At 42.2% G+C, this 15276-nt stretch overlaps 1 protein-coding gene across 1 annotated transcript in view; it reads right to left on the bottom strand.

Annotated features, from left to right (window-relative positions):
• Positions 1-10794, bottom strand: part of IPCEF1 (interaction protein for cytohesin exchange factors 1) — a 183075-nt gene extending 172281 nt beyond the window's left edge. The window contains exons 1-2 of the mRNA XM_067701721.1: positions 10656-10794; positions 3209-3333 (exon numbers count right to left, since the gene is read on the bottom strand). The gene's annotated coding sequence lies outside the window, so the exon portion shown is untranslated. The remainder of the gene's footprint in view (positions 1-3208; positions 3334-10655) is intronic.
• Positions 10795-15276: the final 4482 nt, after the last annotated feature.

Raw genomic sequence — 15276 nt, 5'->3', positions numbered from 1 at the left:
TATTTATCCTTAATAATTTATAATAGCTCTATGACTTGATTTAAAAATGTGACGCATAAGCCTGGAACTGCTGCCCAAGATCTAACTACTACCCAGTTGGATTGATGATAATATTTTTTCATAACTATTTCAGCTATTTGTTGAGAAGTGTGTCATATGCTTCTAGGGATACAAAGGGAAAATAAGTGAAATAAGGAGAAAAGAAGAAATTTCCTTTTCCTCTCATTCAATTAGTGGGAAGAGCATATTAAAAGACTTGACATGATGCATTGCCCACAATACTCAAGAAAGTGCCGTTTTATTAGAAAAAATACAAATGTATGAAAACCCATCCTTATCATCAAACTTTCTCCAAAGCACTCCATTTCCCCATCAACCACTTTCCTCCTCATCTTCTCATTTCCCCTCATTTCTCCACGTCTCCAGAGGGGAATTATCAATGCCATCAACCTATCAACCCTCTGACTTCCCCTTTGCTCTTGCTACGTTTGACCCAACGATATACTCCCTCTGTCTTCAAAACACTCAACTTTGGCTTGGGGTATGTTATAACTACTTTGTTGTCCTTTTGTGTTCTTCTTCTGTCTGTATTTCTAGTCAATCCCCATCACAAGTGACACCTACAGCATGTGTATACACATCATCTCGTGCAAGACCCCAAAAACTCTTTGAGGCATGTAGCCCTATGATGCTACCCATTTCACAAATGGAGAAACTGAGACATGAAAAAGTAACAACCCAAAGTTCACCGACATAGCAACTGGCAGAACAAAGCATGTGACTTGTGGTCCAAGATTCTTCCCATTGTGTAGCTGTCTGATATACAGTGGCATGAGCGCCATCTTGTCTTGGCTCCAGCGGAAAAGCTCTGTATTTTTTCCCCCTGATTCCGTGGTCATCTCTCTTCTTTCCATCCGCCTGAAACTTACCCTTCTTTTCATATCCTGCTCAACTTCTTCCTCCACCATTAAATTCTCCTGGTTCATTCACCTTTTACAGTACTAACTCTCTACACTGTTCATTATGACACTCATGTATCACTTTCGTCTTTTCATTTAATGTCTCATGTGTTAGTTTTGTTGCCCCAGTAAATTAGTAAGATATTCTAGGGACTAACTTTTAAAAAATATTTTGTTTATATTTTCCACAATGCCTGATACAGAGAAAATTCTCAACAAATTTTTGGTGAATTTCTCAGGGACCATAAGAGAATTTCTATGTTTAAGAAATAATTTTTCAATAACATTTGTGGCCAAGCAACTCAAAAATTCACATGATTGATGATGCTCACAGACTTAAAAACACATGGAGACTAGGGTACTACACCAGTCTTCAGGACCACCAGACACCACAACAAGATTGCAAAAAGACAAGTCAGCTGAGGAAAACCCTCTTTCCAAAAGACAGCCGCTGCCACCTGCTATGACACCCCAAAACTTGCCTATTCAGATTCATGCTGGGGTCTTCCCTCTACTGCATTTTGCTCTTCTGTTATTTTCTGTTTTGTTTTATATGACAATTAGCCACTTTTTGGATTAAAACGTGTTAAACTTGCCACTTCTTTGCAGTATTTGCAAATTCTCAATATCTGAACTTTTCTATGGTCAGTTATGAAGAAAAACCTCTTCACTTATCCATCATGACCCATTCAAAAAGTTTGGTAACTGCACTCCTATTTGGTAAATTATTATATCTAAAATATGTAATGTGATAGGAATATGATTTTAATATGTCAGAGTACAGTTATATCTCATTTTTGTCAAATACACTCATATATAAAGAAAAAAAGACAAAATATTGAAGGTTTTGCACCAAAATATTAGCTATGATTAGTTCAATATGGTAGGATCATGGGAAATATTTATCTTGTTTGTGTGCATTTTTGGCAATAAACATACATTACATGCGTGCTACAGAAAAAAAATTATTTTAAAAACTTAAGAAGTAAATAGCAAGATAGTTGATAACATAAATTTAGTACGAGGTTGAATGCAAAGTACTTGCCTGAAGAGCTCCTTCTTTCCTCTCCTTTTATCTAATTTGCTATTTACTAATCCTTTCTTTTTCTGAAGAAATTTTCCTGGTCTTATAATAAATAGAAATCATGAATAGAAACTATTCAAACACATCTTCTCAAAATCCTGCCTTCCTAACTTTTAATATCCACTTTTCTTCCCCTTTTCATTCTGAATTCTTAGAAACAAATGTCCTGTCTCTGTGTCCCAAGCGTCCTCAGCTGTGATCTGGAAATGTCTTTAGGAAGGAGATTTTCCTTACGGCTCAGGCAAATCTGTGACAAGCACTCTTAGCATTATATTCTTCACCCAAACGCATTTTCTCTGGCCCAAATGGGGTCAGATTACATACATTCCCAGCCTGGGGAATGAATGGAAAGGTGAACAAGCACAAAGCAGCCTTATCTAAAAATAAGAAATCACGTGGCATCCTTTTCCCTCTGCCCTCAAAGCGGCCATATGTTACTGGACTCTCAGGTCCAGCAGACCCAGTTCAACTTCTGACTCCAGAAGCAAATTGTTGAGGTTGGGATCCTGACTATACCACTTACTGTGTGACCTTGAGCCAGGTTCTTAACCTCTCTGAGCCTGTTTCTTCATCAGGAAAAGGGAAGCTAGTTAATAACAGCGCTTCCTAGAGTCATCTGGTTAAGAAAATTAGACAATGAATATGCAGCCTTTAACCCCTTCCCTGGCAGACAGCAAGTGGACAGTACACGTTAACTCTTAGCAATAACAGTAGCACCGACTACACAAGACATACAGCCGCTGGGCACATGGAAACAAATGCAGCCTGTTTGAGAAACTACAATCGTAAACGAGGAGCCCTCTTGAATGCTGTTTTCTGCCTTCATTCAAAGGCTTGCCTCAGTGGTGCTCACTGCCCAGAAAGTTCCAAGCAATATAGAGAACACCTCACTAGCCAGGGGCCTCCATCCACTGGCAAAAGGTGCACGTCCTTGGTAAGAAACATGAGGCTGTGGGGGGCAGGCAGCAATGCTCAGTGTCTGAACTCAATTCAGGATTGAGAGGAGAATCTTGCTAATTTGCTCCCAGTGCAGAGCTCACAAAGTATTTAATGCAAAGTGGAAATGACCCTGAGTCTAGGACTCTGCTGTTACCGGGAACACCAAAGTGAAAAGCAAAGTCACTTCGGAAGAAATAGCCAAACCTATCACGCTCTGGTCACTTACTCTGCTTTGATGAATGCTCTGGGGTCTCTCATCTCGCGCTGGCTTCTCGGCCCAGGAGAGCTAGGGGTCTGGCGTTCCTCTCAAGGCAGTTGATTTGTACATCACTTTGGCATGTTGATGAGCGTCTACAAAATAAAACAATTGCGCTCTAGTGCCTACCTCAAACCTTGCTCGACAATTCCCTCTAAGTCCCTGTGACCTACGCAAAACGGCTCCAGCTGATTAATCAAGTTGAAAATTCAAGTGCAGGAGAGCTTGGTAGCTTCCAGGGTGAAATCCAGCTCTAGCTGGAAAACCCTGGACATATTTTCACCAAGAGAGTTCAAGTTCAGAGCCTTCTCTTTGACAGAATGGCTGTAACTGAATCTAACCAAGAAAAGGTAGTGTTAATTCACACGATTATAAGGGAACTTAAAAGGTGATCTTGTCTGTTCTCTTACAATAAAACACATGGAAAACATGAGGTATCCAATAGGCATTTGGTGACTATTAAATGTTCAATAATGGGTATTCATCCTACTGTATGATTAATATTCACTCTCACGAGTGAGAACAATTCTTTGCCTATTTGTCAGGAGCGTAAGAGAGGTTGGGATTTATGGTTCAATAAGGAACCAGCAAATAAGGCCTTTAGCATAATTTGCTTCAGGCTTTTAACAGGTGGAAAGAACAAAGTTGTTATAACTGACCTGTACTTCAAGTGAATTAATAAAATGTTCCTGTTGCGACCATTAGTTTGCTAAACTAGCAGAATCTTCAACACGTTCAAAAAATTAATGAGACAACATGTGGTCATCAGACCAGAAAAAGAGTGCAAACTTCCCCCATATTGTGTTATACTCTGAGCTATCCAAACAGAATAATCATAAACAAGTAGCCTGAAAAGTATGGTTTTCACGTCTGCAGCCATTTTCTCAGTTTTTGAAAAGAATTAAAGGTTTCTTCCTTAAAATGTGACTTAGTATAAGTGCAGCCAAGTGTCTTCTGGCTGAGTCCTGACACCTCATAACGAATTATATCCTGTAGGAGTAGATAATGTTAAATGGAGACTCCTGGAAAGAATTTTGAGTCAGCTCCATTTCTTTCCTTTTTTCTGAGACGTCTTGTATTTTCCCATTTTAGACCAGTGTTTGGTATCAATATATAAATTTGCCTATAAATGGTTAAATGTTCTCGTCTTATGTGATATTAGAGGTTAGTACACAAGACTCCTAAGGAAGTATTTCCTTTCGTGAAAGTCAGGAAAATAAAGAAATTCTACCTTGTTCAAATGTGAAAGAATCTAACCAGTCACAACTTTCCATTGAGCATTTTGAAAGAAATTATATAAAATTAATAACAAGTCTAAAGAAAATTGAATATAAATCAATTAAGGGGAGAAGCAAAAAGATATTTTTAGTTTTGAGTAGAGTAAATGAATTAGCCTCTTACAATGATGTTTTCCTGCTAAAAGAATGTTGCTCTGCTAGGGATAATTATGGTAACAGGAATTAGAGTAATTTAAACTCGACTGAAAAGAGAAAGTAAGGGATTCTTACGTTGCAGAGAAACACAGAATATGCTTGAAATCCTGGTTATTTACGCTGTCATTAAAATAGCCATGCAGGTAATTTAAACTCGACTGAAAAGAGAAAGTAAGGGATTCTTATGTTGCAGAGAAACACAGCATATGCTTGAAATCCTGGCTATTTACGCTGTCATTAAAATAGCCATGCAGGTACCAAACTAACTTTATGTAACAAAGGGATCAACAATTACAGATGAAACCACTAAAATGACCCAACATCCATTAATTGGGGAGTTTCCATTTGCTATAGGTTTAGATTGGAGCCTTAGGTTTTATGTTTGGACCAAAGTGCTATCACATTACATCATTTTCCAATTCCAAATATTTGAACTTTTCTTTCACTATACAACTTGGAGAAGTAAATATCCTCCCAAACAGACACTACTGTTCCATATCTAGTAAATGACCACATCAGTATAATAGTCTGAAATCCCCAGCTAGGCTCAATTTATGAAAGAATGCCCTTTTATAGATTTCACCATAGCCTGATTTCCATTTTGTAAATGTGTCCCATTGTTTAGTGTCTGTGTTCATTCCCATTCAATGATGTAGTAAATCTACTGTCTGAGGCCCAATGCCACAGGTTAACGTCAGAGAAATGAGTCATATTGGATTTGGTCCCTAGAAGTGCTTGCCAGCAATTAGATGAGTTTATTACTAGCATTTACAATGGCTTTTATTCTTTAGTCCCTGTATTCGTTTCCTAGGGCTATAGTAACAAAAGACTGCAAGTTGAGTGGCTTAAAACAACAGAAATGTACTCTCTCATAGCTCTGGAGACCAGAAATCTGAAATCAAGGTGTTGTCAGGGCCATGCCCCCTCTGAAACCCATAGGGGAGAATCCCTCCTTGACTTTTCCTAGGCATCTGGAGGGCCGGCGATTCCTTGGTGGCCATTGACCTACAGCTGCATCACTCCAGTCTCTGTTCTCCACGTCACGTGGTCTTCTCCCTGGGTATCTCTGTCTTCACAGGGCTTTCTTCTTATAAGGACATCAGTCTCATTGGATCATTAATCTTAATTTAATCACATCCACAACACCTCCATTTCCAAATATGGTCACACTCTGAAGTACTGGTGGTTAGGACTTCAGCATACTTTTTCTTGGGGGAGGAGGCACAGTTTAACCCATAACACCCCCTACTACCTTTCACCTAATCCTCTTATGCCAGTAAAGCTCTTGTATGTCAACTGAGTCTCTACATGGTAAGAAAATAAAATCCGAGCCAAGACAGAAGGCCCCATTGGTTTATAACGTTTTTACTTTCTTCAAAGCATTTCCACTTAATTGCATTTGGTCCACACAACAAAACAGACTGGTTAGGTATTTTTATCTCAGCTTTTATGGATGAGAAAACTGAAGCACGGAGAAGTTAAAGGCCTTGCTTGATAGCACACAACCTTTATATGCCACAGGCAGGGCACTTAGGCCTCCTAACCTCTCCATCTGTGCTGCTCCCACTAATAAATAGAGCCTAATGTGTAGCATTACCACTAAGGGTGCAGTGACGCTCAAGAAAGGCACTGGATGTTTTCAAATTAAACAGGATGTTGTTGTAAAAGGGCAACAGGAGGGACCCTTGTGAAGGGAGAATGTTATATATCTTGACTAAGGTTGTGGACTAACCAGGGATGGCTCTGAAAGTCATGGAACCCCCCTGGCTCTCCAGACCCCTTTGGTTCCTGCTGGTTCCTTACATAATACTTTAGGGCTGCCTAAGAAGCAGCTACATTGACAACCACATATGTGCAGTCATGTCAGGACACAGGTAGCTCCCTGAAAAGAAAAGAAAAATTCCTTTCCAAACTCTTCAACCAAGAAATGGAAAGGAATGTCCCTTAAGGAGATTTCAAAGTAGAGCATGAATCTGTTCATACTCCCCCTTGGTCTCCCAATTCTTGGCCTCAGATAACTATCCTGTATAAGAAAATCTTTAATGCAAATGAAATCAATGTAGTGTCACGTACAATGGTAGTTAGGCCACAGGCTCAGACACACACAAAGATCTGGGTTTGGATCCTATCTCTGCCCCTGCCTAGCGGAGTGGTGTTAGGGTACTTCACCTCTCGAAACTTCAGCTTTGTGGAGATAACAGTAGTGCTATTTCGCAGGATTGTTTTGAAAAGTGATTGCTTTGACAAGTGTTCGTGTAAAAATGAAAGTGTTGATTACAGTGCCCTGAATATGGCAAGTGGTCAATAATATCATTGGTTTGTATTCAATGCTCCACACATGAGCAAATGCTATGGACCAACTGTTCCAAAGTCTACCATGCTGCTGCCTCTAGTTCAATTCATATTCCATACTGGGCTTTCTGGCTTTTACAGCTGGTCATAAGGTCCATTGTCTGTTTGATTAATTCTTTCATCTCTAATCTAAATTTCAGTTCTCACTGAAGATCTGGTCATTTTTTAGTCAGAATTTTTTTAAGAGTTCATCCACACTCTAGTCATTTTGGGGTGAGTTTAAACTGGCTAACTGTTCACCTTTCAAGTCCTTCTATTTCAACACCCGTGTCAGTTTAGGAAATCTGTCTTTTGCTCACCTTTGTTCACTTTTTTGCCTCTCTGTCTGCCGATTATCTCTCACTCGATCATTTCTAAGTCAAGGACAGGAGATTTATTCCAATACCTATAAGCCAAAATACTGGATTTCGGTTAAGTCTCTGATAAGGGCCTCCTCCACAGTGACAGGCCAGCACTGGGAGGTGGGATGGCCGAGATCCTAACAAGAAATATTTCTTACTGCACAAAAACATTTTTCTGATCTCTCCCCAGGTACACCAAGATGAAAAACACAAGTCAACATTCCCTTAAAAACTAATTACTCTTATGGTGGCAAATCTAAACTTAATTTAGAACTATCAAATTGACGTTGAACTTGCTAGAAAAGCACCCAATACAGGTTTAGAGGCAGTTGTAAATCATATAGACAAAATTGCCCTTTTTCATGCCATTCTAGGAACTAAGTAGACCAGTCAGTCCCAGAGAGGACCTTTTTCACTGTTCTCACTTTAGAACTGTCACACGATTCTGCACCAGTCTTAATCTCAAAGGAGACCCCCCTATGAAAATTAAATAACATACATTGTGTTATTTCATCCATTGCAATGAACCACAAACTTCAGCACACTGTAACTAAAAAACTACTTTTGTTTCACTTTTGGTGGAAGGTTAAGAGTTAAAATTTTGCTGATTTATTTTAATTCAACATTTATTTTGTTTTCAGATTTTTAAGGTAGTCTCGATATGCTCCACTAACGAAACTTTTGAAAAAAAATAGAAAAGCACAAAGACAAATATAACTATCAGCTATAAACCAACTTAACTGTATGTTCACGTTTTAACATATTTACCTCAATCTTGCTTCTCTGCAGTGTTTTTACAAAGCTGAGTTATGTTTCTCCTTTTTTTTAACTTAGCCTTAATATATGACATAAACATCATTTTATTGATAGTATTTTTATATAGATATACCACCATGTGCTTAACCATCTTGATAACTAGGTATATAACATTTATTTTTAATAAATAATTCTTTAAAAGAATCATGCTCAATTTATGAAATTTAGAAAACAGCAAAAAACATGAAGAAAAGATAAATTGGTGGTTAAATCTGTAAGTGTGGCTATAGCAATTTAAAAACTGAAGAAAATATATTGGTAACTGCCATTTGGTGAAGATCCACGAGGTGGCAGGCACCGTGCAACCGTATTTCTAATCCTTATCGAAAAACACAAAAAGGTCAGTTTATTATAGTCACCATTTTGCAGGTTCAGAGGTCATAGAGCTAGTAAGTGGTGCATACGGATTTTGAACAGCTGTGTCTAATCCCAAAACTATTTTTCCCGACTATGTCACACTGCCCGCCCATCATCACCTCCACTTCACCACTTCTTCCACCACTACCGCCACCTCCACCACCACTTGTATCACCACCACTTCCAATCCCATTCTATCACTACCTCTCCCACCTCCTCTGCCATCACCTCCACCCCCACCCCCAGTATCTCCACCACCATCTCCATCACCACCACTATCACCTCCATAGTCCCCTCCACCACCAACTCCACCTCCACCTCCACCATCACCTCAATCACCACCTCCAGTATCTCCATCATCACCTCCATCACCACCATCACCTCCACAGTCCCCCCGTCCACCAACTCCACCTCCACCTCCGCCACCACCTCTATCACCACCTGCAGTATCTCCATCACCTCCATCACTACCACTATCACCTCCACAGTCCCCTCCACCACCAACTCCACCTCCACCTCCGCCATCACCTCTATCACCACCTCCAGTATCTCCATCATCACCTCCACCCCCGCCCCCAGTATCTCCACCACCACCTCCATCACCACCACTCTACCGCTCCTCCACCTCCACCTTCACCACCATATTGCCACCTTTAAGGCTTCTTATCATCTCCTTTCTACATACGCTTTCTTCTCTTCCCACCTTCATATTCTCCTCCTCTCCTGCTTCACTCTGACCTCTTCCAACCTGCAGTTCCTTATGTGCCTGGGTAATGGAAACAGGGCAAAGGCTACCCTACCACACTCATTTTATGAACAATCCAAATCAGTCATTCAGTCATTCAACAAACATTGACTGAGAGAATTTTATGGGTCAGGCACTGTCCGGAGCACTGAAGAGTCCAGTAATTGTCCCATTTGTAGGATTTTCTTCAATACCAAAGAGCTTATTTTTAAGGATTTTTCTGCACTCTCACACACCATTTACCCTATTAAACCTGCTTGCAAAGTTATCAGCCTGTGCTTGGGTTCCCAGCTCACATCGCCTGGCCTCCATGCCGGATGGAAAGCAGAAGTGAGCTGCTTAAGAAGGATATGAGAGTAAAAAGGAAAGTCTCAGGCAACAGTCATGAAGTAATTTCTTATCTCTTATTGCCACAGCAAGCTACCGCGGGAAAGAACTTCCTATTTCCGTACTCAGATGATGTGTATTTGCTTAATGCAGCTTACCTGCAAGAGTTCACACACGGACCCTCTCCAGAAAAGACACTTGATATATAAAGAGAGGAAAGGGACGTTTAAAAAATAAAGAATGAGAACACCATGAAATACACAAACTGAAGTCCTTTTTCTTCTCACTTGCATGATGTGATCAGAAAGAAACCTGTGTTCTTTCTGTTTCCATTTCCACATAAAATTTTAATTAGCTGGAGAGGAATCAGACTCTGTGTATGACTATACAATGCCTAGGACAGTACTAAGAACACACAGGCCCCTACAGACTAATAAATTCCACTACCATAGTCAAAGATGCCTTGGTGGGTTATAACCCTGTCTCTTACAGTTAAATTTCCTTCACACATACACAAGCAAAGAAAACCAAATGCTTCAGATGCCCTGGGTAAAAACCTCTGAACCAACATCACCTAAGTTCTCGTTTTCACACAGCGATATCTTGTCAAGCCTGTGATTTTATCTAAAAGTAAGCTGCCTGCATACAAAGGGGGATTCTCCACAAAGAACACACCTTCTCAAAAGAGGGTGGCCACAGAGTGTCTCCCCAAATGAACTCCTCAGGACCCACACACATGCTGAATTGTGCTTTTCTAAATCAAAGCCACAGTCTGAGGTCCCAGCAGCTATCAATACAACATCCATTTAACAAACAGAGGAAAGCAGAGTGAGTACACAGCTCTCTCCTTCAAAGCTAAAGAGTGTCTTTAGCACTGGACTTGACAGCAGCAAGTTTATGAAGAGCTGAGCAAACGGTACATCCCAAGAGTCACATCTTAGTTACAACTCACTATGTTAAAGAGAGTACTAGGGTATCCACTGCTTTACCATCTTGCGATGCCAAGCAACGACTTCATATATCAGCCAAGGAGTGGTTTTACTTACATGCAATAAAAAGAGAGTAAATCCAAGCACTGGCTCTTTATCCCTGAATTCAGAAAATTCATAATACTCTGAGGCCAAGGTTGAGGATTCCACTGTAAGCGGCCACAGCTCAGGCGGCTCTGGCTACACAGGATGACCATTAGAGGCTGACCAGAGGGTAAGGCTCTTTCGAAAGAAGAGGAAGTGTCATCTCTACTTCCCCAATGTCATTGTTCTTCCTTCTTGTCATTTAATGAACCCTTCCTCAATTCTGAAACCCAGGACACGGTTCATGCAAATCAGTCGTGTCTCATCTGTCTGGCTCCACTGATCATTAAACACTACTCGGTGTGTTCATTTCCAGGACACGTGTGTGAAACATTGCATGGTTTGGCTGTGCTGATTTGGAGGCAAAGATGTTTATCTGCAGGCATGGAGGGCGAGGTCATCTGCAGGCACGGAGTGCAAGGTCACCCGCAGAACTGTTCCGGGTGTGTTGAGTTGAAATGCCGCTTTTTTATCATCAGTCTTTTTTGGCTGAATGTTCTTTCACATTTCCCTTCTTTCTCCTCTCTTAACGGTTCATATTACTTATAAATAGAGGGCACAGATAAATTCATAAAAAAGTATCTTAGGATAAGAACAAGGCTTAGCCTGCCATTCTTTTGTAGCATACTGAACGGACTAACTTCAAAACTTTTCCTTCACACACTAGAAAAGGAAAATGACAGGGAAAAGTCAGATTTGAATGCATCACCCAGGGGGTTCACAGGGGGTTACCCTACAGGTTTATTTAAATAAAGTATATAAAATTCCAGTCCTCCCACTTCTCCTTTTCAATACCAGTTTCCTTTATACCTTGCTGGGGAAAGAACACAATCTCATTATATTTATACTCCACTTTCAAAGAAAAGGAATCAAATCATTAGAAACAGGCTCATGACCATGCAGTTTCCCAAGATGTGGTCACTAGATCGCTAGCACGTAAATTTAGTTATCTATCACTACGTAACAGAAGACCCCAGGACTTAGAGGCTGAAAACAACAAACACCTATTACCTCTTAGTCTCTGAGTGTCAGGAATCCGGGCCCAGCTTAGCTGGGTTCTCCAGCTAAGGTCTCCCCCAAGGTTACTGCCAAGGTGCCAGCGGAGACTTTAATCATCTCAAGGCTCGGCTGGGAAAGGAAATTCCTCCAAGCCCACCCACGTAGTCCTTGGCAGGATTCAGTTTCTCAAGGGCTACGGGACCGAGGGCCTCAGTTCAATGCTGGCTGTTGCCTGGAAGCCACTCTCTGTTCCTCACCCGTGGGTCTCCCCTCGGGCAGCTCACAACATGGCGTCTGGCCTCATCAGAGCAAATAAGCGAGAGTGAAAGAGAATGGGAGCAAGGAGTCCAGCTCCTGGTTACACTCCCACGTGTCATCTTTCAGGCCTGACCATAGGTAACTGCGACGGCTTTCCCTGGCAGGTCGCACAGGGACACTGCCCTCCCCGCAGCAGACTTGGTGACAGCAGGGCACGGCAGCGTCTGAGCGGAGCTGTGGTCAAGCTCTTGGCCCTCCCGGGTCACCCTTGCTCTTTTGCATATTTATATCCCAGAGTCGTTTTATCTGAGACCTTGGACCAAGGTCCTCTTCTGGTGTCTCTGCTGAGACCCCCTTATAAAGGGAGGTGTGAGAACCCCCGTTACTCAGCCAGGACTAGTCCATTCCCGGCCCCCTCTCACACACGTACACACACCTCGGGGGCCATCACACCGCTGGAGCCTTTTATTTGGGGTTCCCTCCCCAGTGAGAAGATCCCCACCTTGGTCCTGACCCCCGACAATGCACCTTGCCCTGGGGAAAATGGGACAGGGGGAGCGGGCCCTTCCTCCAGCTATAGACTTGCCTGTGCGCTCACGGGCAGTGATCTCTCACTGTCGCCTTATGGCTTTAATCGGCTGCTCCGCCACGGACAGCTCAGCTCTCCTGCCCAGCTCAGCTGACCTCCTGACAGAATGCGAGTGTGAGCAAGAGAGAACTCACAGGGCTTCCCTGGTGGCGCAGTGGTTGAGAGTCCGCCTGCCGATACAGGGGACACGGGTTCGTGCCCCGATCCGGGAAGATCCCACATGCCGCGGAGCGGCTGGGGCCATGAGCCATGGCCGCTGAGCCTGCGCATCCGGAGCCTGTGCTCCGCGAGGGGAGGGGCCACAGCGGCTGAGCCTGCGCGTCCGGAGCCTGTGCTCCGCGACGGGAGGGGCCACAGCGGCTGAGCCTGCGCGTCCGGAGCCTGTGCTCCGCGACGGGAGGGGTCACAGCAGCGAGGGGCCTGCGTAAAAAAAAGAGAGAAGTCACAGTCTTTTGTAACCTACTCTCAGAAGTGATATCCTAACACTTTTGCGTCATTCTGTTTGTTAGAAGCGAGTTACTTGGTCCAGTCTACACTCCGGAGGAGAGGACTCTAGAAAGTGTGCATTCTAGGAGGTGGGGATCACAGGGGGTTACCCTACAGGTTTATTTAAATAAAGTCTATAAAATTTTATCCAAACGGAAGTTGTCCCTGTCCGTTCAAATATTAACAAGAGGGAAGACTCATCTAAGGATAAAATCATCAATATAGTCATAGCACTAAGGGGAAATCTGAGCCTTTCATCCAAGCGGTAAATTAGCCTGCAGCCCACTCTAGTCATTACCAAGATCACACCGCTCAGACCTGAAAACCTAACGACCCTCATCATTCTATCTCTAAGAAACAAAGTGACACACAAGCAAAAACCTAAATGACACTATAAAACTAGCCTAGAATCTGGAAGGTGGCTGAAGCAATTTCAGTAAAAAGAATACCTTTTCACCTAACCACAGGAATGAGAAAAACCTCAAAGCAAGCCCAGAGTTGGACTCTTCTATAAGCTTATATAGGTTTATACAGTCACCTTAATCACTTACCCCATGAGGATCAGAAATCCCTGAGACCTGGCCGTTCTCCTCTTAATGGTCAATGAATCTGCTCCTTCCTAAGGATGACAAGGCAGAGCTTCACTGCATGGGGCTCCCCCAACCCTACCAAGTACAAAAGCAGATCACTCCTTCCGTCTTCCTTTCTAAGCAGGAGCTGCTTAGATCAGGGCAAATAGAGGGTCTGTTTCCTGGCCCACAACCACTGGAGATAAGGAGAAAAGGGTCATTCTGGGTGGAGGAGTAAATAATTCTAAGATCTAAATTGACTTTAGATCTTCCTAATTTGAAGAGGTACTGATAACAGGTGACAGAAACCAGTGTCACTTGACTTGCAGTTTAACTGGCAATAGATTAAGGGCAACATTTTCAAAAGCAAAGTGGAAACCCTCTGTAAGGCATGGTTTACGTTTCTGCTTTTTCAGAAGTTTTTGAATTTATAGATTAAACATGACATCCCCCATACCTCACAATCCAAATGTCAATAAAAACTGTGTTAAAAATAAACAACTGTTGAGGGAGCAAAGAAAGAGTTATATAACAAAGTTGCTATATAACTAAGTTGCTATATATATAAGTTGCTATATAACTTTGTTATATAACAAAGTTGCTATCTTGTCAAAGCTTTGCCTTTGGGGATTAAATAATAGTTTGAAAACTAGTTCAGTCTCTGGTCTCAGACATCTTTGATTTCTTTATGTTAGTTTCATGAGAAGATAAAAATTAAATCAAATCTGTGGAGGAGTGACAGGATTATAAAATACTATACTTTTTTTTTTCCCGGTACGCGGGCCTCTCACTGTTGTTGTGGCCTTTCCTGTTGCGGAGCACAGGCTCCAGACGCACAGGCTCAGCGCGCTCCGCGGCGTGTGGGATCCTTCTGGACCGGGGCACGAACCTGCGTCCCCTGCATCGGCAGGCGGACTCTCAACCACTGCGCCACCAGGGAAGTCCAAAATGCTATACATTTTGACCAGGGATAAAATGAAATTCTCCCAGTGGCTTCTTGTTTGTAGAAACTTCTCTTTCTGGGCAGTTCTGCCTCCTCTTATCCCTGTGTTGAGCTGTCCTCTAGTGGTTTGCGTTAGGTAGCCCCCAAAAGTAATAGATGATATGAAAAGTATTTAGTGACATCAGTAGCAAGGCCTCGTTTCTCATCAGGCTTTTAGATGTCATCTTCAAAGACATCCTCAAAGGGCACATAATTTACAATTGTAGGGCTAGAATTGGAGCCACTTAAATTCTCTGAGCATAATCACCTGATTTATAGAAGTGGAATCCTCTTCAAGTCCCTCCAGTTCAAGATGGGCTGATCACAGATTTTTTTTTCCCCTTTCCCTCCCTCCCAAGACTTCATTAAAATGATAGGAAAAGTATAAAAAATATATAAACCGACAATAGCAAAAGTAAAAATGGAGGAAGCGCATTAGAGCTTGAGAGATCTCAACAGATTTCTGGCAGATGGGATGACAGAGGAGGGGTAAGAGATGAAGGAGGGCAGGGGAATCACAGCATCCCACCCATAAGAAGGACACTATGGGAGAAATGGACTGCCTGTGATGAGGAATCCCTGAGCAAATCAGGACTCAGAAAGCCAAGAGAAGCTTGAAAATCTAAATAAGTGAAAAGTGAAGTGAAAATTGGAAGATTCACTGAAAGTCTGGAAGAACCTAGCCCTCCTCCCATACCCCTCTGTCAAACA

The sequence above is a fragment of the Pseudorca crassidens genome, chromosome 13 (genome assembly GCF_039906515.1).
Source record: "Pseudorca crassidens isolate mPseCra1 chromosome 13, mPseCra1.hap1, whole genome shotgun sequence".
NCBI lineage: Eukaryota > Metazoa > Chordata > Mammalia > Artiodactyla > Delphinidae > Pseudorca > Pseudorca crassidens.
Note: the sequence above shows the minus strand (reverse complement) of the source record. Positions and strands in the feature narration are given on the sequence as shown.